At 36.2% G+C, this 10,702-nt stretch overlaps 1 non-coding gene across 1 annotated transcript; it reads left to right on the forward strand.

Moving 5' to 3' along the window:
- Positions 1-7,707: 7,707 nt before the first annotated feature.
- On the forward strand, positions 7,708-7,780 carry trnam-cau. Its single transcript has one exon. It is a non-coding gene; the product is annotated as a tRNA-Met (tRNA).
- The last annotated feature ends 2,922 nt before the right edge of the window (positions 7,781-10,702 follow it).

The following is a 10,702-nucleotide window of genomic DNA, read 5'->3' on the forward strand; positions in this document are numbered from 1 at the left end:
TACAAGAGCCGAGGCTTCGTATAGGCAACGAAACAAAATATGTAAGGCCATGGGTAATCCCTGCCTATCATTCTCTCAAAAAGATTGAGTGGTGAGAAATGCTGACAGCAGAAGAGTAACGAATAGTCACACATGCACAAAGTACTAAATTAATATAATACCTGAGAAGGAGGTTCTTGAGTGTTTTGAAAGTTACAGCTTTATCATAATAAAGTTAAAAAACTTATATACTGCAAAAGCTGCTTTTAAAAAAGGCACTGAAAACAAACTGAAATAAGAGCAGGTAAATGTCAACAACAACCCATTTAAAATTTTGTTTAATTTCAAACGATTACCAAGGGCACCCAAGTGCAACTAGTAGCAGTAACAACTTAATAACTCAGAACAATTAGCAATACCCTAAGAGTAGGTATTTCCCAAATACAACACAAGTACCACTAAAGCTCTAAGTCTCCAGCTAATCATCTTATCAGTCCTTTTGTTCAAAATCCTCAGGAAAAAAAAAATGTCCACACTTGGGAACATCACAGACATGTCAAGCACCACCTGCCATAAAACCCATTCAGATGCTACTTCCAACTTGCTCATGGGTCAAACTAAAAATGATGCCAGACGTTCAGAAATCAAGTTCAAGTTTTTCATAACCAACAAAGTGCAAACTGTCCTTTTTGGAAGGAGGATGTGAGAAATTCCTCTGATTGCAGATAGCTCCGAAGTACAAAGCCACAGCTTCGGATTGCATCAGTCCTACAAGGTGTGATGTCAAAGCTCAACATGAGCTCTGTTCGGGTTCAGCTGTGAATATCAGACTGCCATTTCAAGCCTTTTCATTTCAAGCGGTTTCACTGCAATTAGCTACGGGGCATGTCTGTAAAATGTAACCCTGTAAAAAAAGAACAAAAGTCTAGCAAGGAATTTGCTCACTACCACAAAAAAAGAAACCACAATCGTTGTTACCAAATGTGTTTTAAGACTTCCTCCTAATTCCTCTAATTGGTATTTCATTACATTTTTTAGTACAAGGCTTTTAATATAATACTAAAAATGTCTACCTTCAGTTTATGGTTGTTTTGCTTTGATTTGTTTATATTGCTAATAACCTTTCAAGATTATAACATTTACTGAGCAGAAGCTCTTTCTACTTTATTATCCATAGTTATTGAATATTTGTTCTATGTTAATACATAATCAGTAAAATAACCTACAGCCTGGTCTTTTGGAGCAATGGTGCATTGTACAAACCTTCTCCATTTACACAATTAACTTGAAGAAAGCTTTGTCATAAACTGATAACATTTTCATATTGCATAAAATCTGTAATTTTAACTTTACACTTAGTATATTTTGTTTGAATATTGACTTCCTACATTTAAAACACATTAGTACTGATTAAAAAAAAAACAAAAAACAACAAATTGCTCCCTGATTACTACTGCAGTAATTAATGGGCAGAGGACAAACTGCCTAAAATCACAAGAAAGATGCAGACGGACAGACAGGCGGAGTGGTGCAAGACGCCGCTGAAAACGAAACCCCCGTCATATTCCTGATGTTGAACTTGAAGGAAAATGAAGTGTCAACCCCTGGCAATATTTATAATCCCTATTCTGAAGTGTAAGCTGTGCTTACCTAGTGGAGACAATACTTAGCAGCTTATAAAATCTAAACAAGACATCACCCTTCGCAAGCATGTAGAAGGTACGCTAAATAACTGCATCGTTTCATTGTTTTGGAGGTTAAAATGAAGCTTTTACATTTTTAGCAAGAGGTTTTGGCCAAATTAGCGCCAAAAAGACAGTGGGCTGAGTGTTGCCAACATATAATGTCTGCGATAATATCATAATTGTCGTTTTTAATGATTGTGCTGCCACGCATTTATAGTGCGTTCTTTCACTGTGTAATACAGTCCTTGTTAAAATGCATTTAAAAATGATCTACAAAATTGTAAGATATAGGGCCGAAAATTTACATATTATAAAAATTTCAGATAGTAAATAAAAATCACACAAAGAAATGCCGTCTTTTTCATCCAAAAATCATCATGATTAAATATACAGATATACACCCACATTATCTATATATATATATATATATATACTCTATCTATATATATTATATATGATATAATAGGCCAAATCGACCAACTTAATAGATATCAATATATAATATATGTATGGCTGGAGATATATATATGATATATCTCTATATATCTATATATATATATAATAGATATATTATCTATATTATAATTTTAATTTTCAATTTTAAATATCTTTACAACAAGGTCAAGTTAAACACGTAAATTTTTCAAGAGACTTTGTTTTTTAGACACCATATTGCCTGTTTTGTGTCTTATTTCTACAACAAAAACTAATTCTCCAAAACACAGCCACCAAAGCACAGTTTTGTATCTCTGTACAACATGGACTGTGGTTTCCTTCTGAATGAATCAACTTTTAAATGACTCGGTTACAATGACGCACTTATAACAGTGACTTGCTGACACATACTGTCCATTTTACTTTCACATTTAAAGGATCTTTTGATTTTTTTTTTTTTTTATAATAATTTCTTATAATTTCAAACGAGGATTCAACATTTTTATGTCGTGGTATATCAAAACATTATTCATGCCATTTGTAAACTGCAGGTTAAATGCATTCATTGTCCTGCATTGAACAGTGTGTAACTACTCTAAATGCCCCTTCAGATGAAGCTTCTGTATTTCCTCTGCATTGTAAAGATGAGTTGAGTTGATAACGATTTGCCTGTAACAGCCCAAATGTCTCATTAGTCGAAATAGGCTGATTCCTTGAATTAAAAAAACAACTAGTTTTGAGATTAATAAGAGCCTGTCCCATGTTGCCCGCCCTCCCATTGTTCAAATGTAACTAACGTAAATTTTTACTCTGAGTAAATTTGTAAAAATGAGCAACTTTTTACTTTTACTTGAGTAGATTTTTAGACTGGTACTGTTTACTTGTACTTAAATAAAATTTCATTAATGTAATGGTACTTGTTACTTGAGTAGAAAGATTTTCGTACTCTTTCCACCTCTGCACATTACTCAGTAGTCATTTAAACCCGATCTAACAATCACACTAAGTTTTAAACTACAAGCTATCAGAAGTACATAAACTTTTTGCCCTGTAAATAACATCTGCCCTGCACCAATTTCCACAGTTTTTTTACGTCTCTTCCTCATATGAGCCATAAAAACATGACTATCAAATACCCTACAACATATGAATACTTTTAGATTTCTTTCTAACAGGATGCTGTCATATGGTCCCAAAACTTTACTTGGTTAACCTGTCTTATTTAACAGAATTAAAAAGTGGACAAAAGCACTCCTTGAGTACATGCAATTCAAAATAAGCAGTTTCTTACTAGTACGTAAACGTTTTACTGAATGAAAAAGAAGTTGAACAACACTTCGATGCACATACGTGACTGATTAAAAAGATTACTTTGAAAGCAATTAACTTGTCGTTAAACACCGCTAGCAGACGGATGTAGGCTTTTTTTTTTGTAGACATTACATATTTGAACCTCCTAACAACGACGATTCTCCCGACAGAACGCCAAAACAATAAATGTATCATAATGCCGGATGCACGGCCACGACTCCCCAAAATTTGAACTAAACATGTACAAAAGACTATCGATTGAAGAAAAAGCAACACATTAACATATAATCCCAAAGCCGACAACTCCACACAAAACTCCCTTAAAACTAATCAGCGGACCCACACGCTCTCACCTTGAACGCGCAACACCATCCCCGTAGCCACGGCAACAACGCCAACCGGAGCGAAACACCCGGCCCGAGAGCTCGACACGGCCTGTCAAAAGCGCCAAGCTACGCCGTGGCGTCTCGTTTTAAACGGCGTTACGGAGACCTGCCATCCCTCTCCCCCCCCCCCCCCCCCGTCCGTAATCCGCGAAAGCTTACGACCGTGCCGGCCTACAGAATCAGCGTGGATGCATCTTCTGCAGGAACTGACACCATCAACTCAGCGACATTACTGATGGATTACAATGCCGCTACGTGAGTACTGTAACTGTTAACGTTAATTTCTCACGTCCTCATCGCTTCTCCCGGCATCTGCAGAATCCCGCCTCGCGCGTGGTGGTCGCCGTGTTTCTCCCGCAAGCCCGAGCAAGCGCGACAGTGACGGATCCTTCTCACCTCAGCGTTCGCTATTAATGTCCGACGGGCATCGGACCTTCTGTGTCTTTCAGCTCTTACACGGACGACGTGACAACGCGTTTTCTCCGCGTTCAGCCGGGCTCCGAGGAAGTCCATGGCCGGACCTGCGGAAACGGCAGCGAACGGTTGCGGAGGTGTTTACGGTCGCTACAACCGCCGATGCTGTTTAATCCGCCCACTGCTTGCTTGCCGCCATTATTACATACCACAACCAACACACCCTGCCGCTCTGAGCGCTCGAGTGGGAACAGATGGAAAGGGCGCGAGATAGTGGAGGAAACGCGCGAGCATCACTGGAGAAATATGGAGTTTTTCCTTTTATGTTGGCCTTTGGCCCGTCTGCGCATAAATGGCGCACCAGTCTGGTAAATAGTTACTAATAAAAAAAATCAAACTGTTTAATTGCAGTTTAAAACAGTGAATTTTAAAGTTTTGACATATGAAATAAAAGTCATACTTTTTTTTAATGTAACAGTTTATATTGAACCTTTTAGTTACAAAAAATATTTTTTAAAAAGTATGCATGTGTGTTTAAATTATTTTGTTCCCATATTTGATTCATATAGGCCTTTTATGGCTCATGTAGTATGCTACAGGAAAATATGTTAGCTCAAACATAAGTGTGGAAAACACCTAAAAAGTTATTCAGAGGCCATGCCATTTGATCAAAATATGCCAGCCTATTTGGTGCTACTATTTTTTTTTATAACAGCATAAAATACTACTGTGCATGCATTTATATCAGTTGTCACTTTTTATTTCCCCCAATAGATTATTAACGCATTATAATAATGAGATCTTTATAATGTTCAGTTTTATGATGTTTTATGATCAAAGCTCTGTAGTTTTTTATTGTGGGGGAAAATATATCATGCAAGGAAATACAATGCTGACTAATAAACATTGGGCTCAAAAGACCGTCGTGTCATATTTGGTTCTTAATTAATATGAACATGTGATTACGGAAAATGCAGTTGCTTCAGTCCAGTAACTGTTAATATTGAAATATTACTAACAATATAAAATGTTATTCATTCTTAAGTTTTACCTTAATAAAACTCATTAAAGATTTCACAGCGAAAAAGAAAAGCGCGTACCACAAATTGAAGGTATACCTTCGATTATACCAATATATGTTTTTTTACCTTAACTAAAAAAGTATAAATTAGCAGTCAGAGTGTAGAAGGTTTTTAATGCAAATTTCTGATCGTGTTCATAATGTATAAGCCATTAGAAATTAATGTATCATATACAGTGGTGTACTTTAATAATACTTTGTTACAGTAGGCCTACTTAAGTATTCTTGAAGTATCTGTACTTTCCTTGATTTTTTAATATTTCAGCCAACTTTTTACTTTAATTCCAACTACATTTCCTAATTAAAAGGTAATACTTTTACTCCGATACATTTCCGAAACATATTCGTTAAGAAGTCAGAAAGAACAGGAATGCAGGGTTGACGAATCAGTGCTCTGAGCCTCTGCAAGTAACTCCTAAAAACATGCAGCGCACAACTGCGGAGGATTTTTTTTCTACTGAAGTCGAGTCCTGGGGTCTGCGATATAACAGTATTTCTTCTGCGATGATAAATAGGGTAAGTGTTTGTTTTAATGGTGTGCGATCTGAAATTAACATTATCAAGTATATCCACTAATCGCACCCACACGACACAGCGAGAGCATGCAGACGGGATTTAATTAGTCTATTAAAACTCAAAATTCAAGGCATTCTTAAATTGTAGACGGCAAAAATGCTTAATCTGTATGCTTTTTATATTTAATATAATTTAATATAGCTAATATTTAATCTATATCACACAGAGTGTACAGTTTTTCTGCAGATATCAGCATGATAGCTAATTTAATAATCATTTTTATACAAGTTCAGTAAAGTTGCAATATGTGACTTACATTTTAAGACATATATGCTTGGTTTTGCTTAATTTTACCACGAAGATAGTTCCAAATAAAGATCACAGCAATGTTTTGCGTCTCTGAGCAATGGTTGTTACTTATTGAATGAATCAAGCTTTTTGAACGAATCGGTTGAATAAGTGATTCAGCGATTCACCTCATTAACAGAGTCAAATGCTTTTGGGGTTCTGAATGAATCAGCCATTCGAATGAATCGGGGTTGAATCTCAATGATTCACTGATTAACAGTCACTTGCTGCCAACCTCCTGGCGGCTTTAATTTCACATGTCCGACGATTTTTTTCATCATGCTTTAAATCATTTCAAATTATCAGTATTCAAACATTTTATGTTAAAAATAACACATTATTTTGCCTTCTGTAACTAACAGTTTTAATGTGCCATCCATGTCCCGTCTGGGAGCTCTGAGCTACATTACACTGTGTCGTGAAATACATCTAGAAATATAAATACAGTATATTCCGCTTAACTGTTATTTCAGATGCAATTCCCAGAAATGTTTTTTCTTATGTTGGAAGGAAAGAACTAAGACATCTAAGGAGGAGGGATAGGTACCAGATGAAGTCTTCTTATTCTAACCCCATCTATAGAAATTGTGCTGATAAAGAGCTAACACTGAAGGCACAATCTGCGCTACTCAAGCGGGTGGTGTGGATGAACATATAATATATATATATAGATATACTAGTTATATACTGATATATATATAATATATAGTATATATATGCTATATTTATATAATTCTAGTTGGTTTATGGTTGCATCGCTGTCCATTTTTGCAGTTACGTGTGCGTTTTCTTTTCAACTTTCAATACTTCAGTGGGTTTGAAGATAAAAAAAATGACCTTAACTACTTAAGTACAATAAACTATTACATAGCTGCTTTTAAGACTTACGAAAATTAACCATGGTTTTAAAAATGTTTACTGCATTTTACGCTTACAATTAAACAATGTTTCGTTTTAAAGGGGGAGTAAGATGTCTAAACGGTGACTTCTTCGATTTCTACCAAAGTCATTTTCTGGTAAGATATCTGTACTTTTTATATGAGTATAGCTTTCATGTACTTTATACAAACCACGATCATATATGATAAAGCAGGCTTTATATGGTTAATTATTTTGTAGTTCTTTAACTACTGGCGTGATATTAATTAAACTATAACCTCTGGAATCATTTAATTTTCTTGTTTTTCTGGGACCACATTATATTGTGACTGATAACAATATAAAGTCTAAATAAATATTTTGTCATTTAAACAAATAACTGGTAGAGTTGGAAAAAACTAACTGGAAGAAAAAAACAACTGTAAAAACGTGTGTCTCAGTGGTCGTCTCCTTCCCTTCGCCCGTTGGGTGTCGCCACGAGCGGAATCATCCGCAGCAACGTGTAGGCTACGTTTACCAGTCAACAAAAGTACATTTTTCTCAATAAATAATAAATAACCTAAATTAAGCATTTGCCGCGTTCCTGCGGAGTAAAATTATGATAATAGATTCAGAAAAAATGTATTGGGTTCGCGTATTTTTCCCAGCAGCCTTTGCAGGCTTTGTCGTCACAGCCTCGTTGGCGCAGTAGGCAGCGCGTCAGTCTCATAATCTGAAGGTCGTGAGTTCGAGCCTCACACGGGGCAGGGCATGTTTTTAACTTCGCTGTACATAGTAAATTACAAAGCTTGTCTGTACTTCAAATAAAAGAGGGCGACAGAAGACTCGTAGAGAAGTGCCTATCAAAAGAAATATGTCACCTTTATATTTTCACTGTATTCTATTTTATAGGTACAGCAGGATATAGTCTCTCGCTTAATTCTGAATCTTTTTATTACATTTTATGGTTTCTTTTTTTATTATTCAAATAATGTACAACTTTTGAATAGCTCTTGAGCCTATACAGTTCTGTTTGTATATATTTTTATATTTTGTATAAAATGATTAAAAGAAACCAGACTCAACACCGAACGACAGTCTGGAAAATATGCAGAGACTGTCCCAAAAGTGTCCCATTTTCCCATTTGATTTCATGCTAAATAAAATAATAATTCAGTCAGTTTCTTCTTCTAGGCTAAACTCTGTGTTAATGTTTGGTTTTATATGGCTTATTAAAATTATTAAGAGGGGTTTCAACTGCTATAAACAATAGATTTTTCAAGCATAAAAAAAAATAATATTTCCCCTGAAAACCAATTAATGAATTGCAGAAGTATTGAGTAATATGGACAAAACAGTTCAGGTCCACTGCCACGGATGATTTTACTGCAGCGCTGCAATTACATCTTGATTAGAAGCACCACAAATCAAACATTTCATTACATACAACTAATGGAAAAAATGCAGTTAAATAAGAACAATTAAAACAAAAGGAGCTGGATGTTCATTACCGATTCCACCCTTCAGAACAACTTCTTTCCAATAACCCCGCTCTATCAGTTTCAGCCTTCCACACAGCAAAGGGTTTTGTTTCAGTCTCCTCACAATACCAGTTGCCAAAATACTGGCGATGAGTTGACATTATTCTCTCTTTATTACACTTTCCGCACTGGATAGCCTCTGATCTTTGCACATACTTCCTGGTACAAAAGCCTCTTGTGATTGGAGGAAAGAGATCTTCCACCTGAAACTGAGAACCTCGGCTTGTTCTGGAAAGGATTGAATGCCTCACATTAATATTTTTAAAAGTGCCTCTTGGAAAAACCAAGCTGAAATATATTTTTGGCATACATCGATGGAGAAGCTTCTAACAGAGATGGGATGGGTTGATGTGCGATTGTCCAATCCCCAATGTCCTCTAGTTTGCAGCAGCTCTCACTTTTAGCCACTTAGACGTCAGTGGTTTCCATCTGTCTAATGATAAATCTGCTTTCCTGGATTGCTTTGTCAGTCTGATGGTACAGGTACTCATACTATGGAAGCAGATTAGTCTCAAATATAATTCACGCAAAAAACACGATTCACACATGCGTAGACAATTTCACATGCATGAAAACCTAATTCACGTACACACAAAAAAAATTCATGTGCGTGAAAAAAAAAAAATATATCCACAAAAAGCAATTCACATGCGCAAAATAAAATTATATATTCATAAATACATTTCACAAATGCAAAACACAATTCATAGATATACAACTGTGCACAAAAACCTTTGAATGTTTAAAATGTACGCGCGTGTCTGAATGTACAAATCGTCATTTACTACGAATCCACTCGGATTTGTGTGTGTGTGTTTTTGAGACTTTCCGGGCAGAGCTCTCTTCCCACGGGGTCTGTCTTACTCTTTAGCCAATCAGATGCGAGCTTACCATCAACCCATCATATCATAAGCCACTGAGAGTGCATTCAGAAGCTCGCAGGCAATCGGGGAGACGTCGAGAGAGAATCCCATAGAAGCCCTGGCGTTACATTTTAAAATACTATACAAAATAATTAAACAGAATACTCCTGCTCACTCACGCCAAAGAACTCCCCACTCAAGCTCGCTGTCTCTGCAAGATTAAAGATGGCAGTTTGCATGCACAGCTACTAGAAGATTTACATCTGTCAGACAGGTTGCTGACGTCATCAAGCTTAGTTTGAGGTCTGCGCGTCAGAAACGGAAGTGCTAAAAATCGCTTAAAAATGGGCTTCACTTGTCTCAATTGAGTTCCAATTGGGTCGCTGTGTCAATTTCTTTTACTGTCCTATGGGATTACTGATGTAAAGGCTTAATTGCCGTTCTAATTAATCATATGGCGCAAAAGGTTGCGCAAGAATCGTGTGCTCCTTGAATGCAGTCTCAGTGGCTTATGATATGATTGGTTGAATGGTAAGCTCGCATCTGATTGGCTAAAGAGTACGAGCAGACCCACGTGGGAAGAGAGCTCTGCCCAGGAAAGTCTCAAAAACACACACACACAAATCCGAGTGGATTCGTAGTAAATGACGATTTGTACAGTCAGACACTACGTTTCATTTTAAACATTCAAAGGTTTTTGTGCACAGTTGTATATCTACGAATTGTGTTTTGCATTTGTGAAATGTATTTTATGAATATATAATTTTATTTTGCGCATGTGAATTGCTTTTTGTGAATATATCTTTTTTTTCATGCACGTGAATTTATTTTTTTGTGTGTGTACGTGAATTAGGTTTCATGCACTGTGAAATTGTCTACGCATGTGTGAATCGTGCATTTTTGCGTGAATTATATTTGAGACTAATCTGCTTCCATAGTACTCTAACCCAATCAGTTCACCTGAAAATTAGTTAAGGTTCAATGCACTTGAAATCAAAGCGTGAAATCAAAATTTAACCATGTTTTATTAAATGGATAGTTCACATAAAATTCTGTCATAATTAGGCATTCTCATGTCATTATAAAATTTCTTTCTTGTGTCTTCACCTTTAAAGATGCTGTATGAAGGATTGACACCGAGTGGTTGAACTGGATATTGCAGTCCAATTTTCCAGAACCTTTAGATACTTTCTATATACTTGTGACAGGAGCAGCTCAGAAGTTTGTTCAGGCGTGCAACACTGACCTCCGGACACAACCTTTGCTTTCAAGATGTTGAAAGAAT

This window comes from Cyprinus carpio, chromosome B19 (genome assembly GCF_018340385.1).
Source record: "Cyprinus carpio isolate SPL01 chromosome B19, ASM1834038v1, whole genome shotgun sequence".
Taxonomy (NCBI): Eukaryota; Metazoa; Chordata; class Actinopteri; order Cypriniformes; family Cyprinidae; genus Cyprinus; species Cyprinus carpio.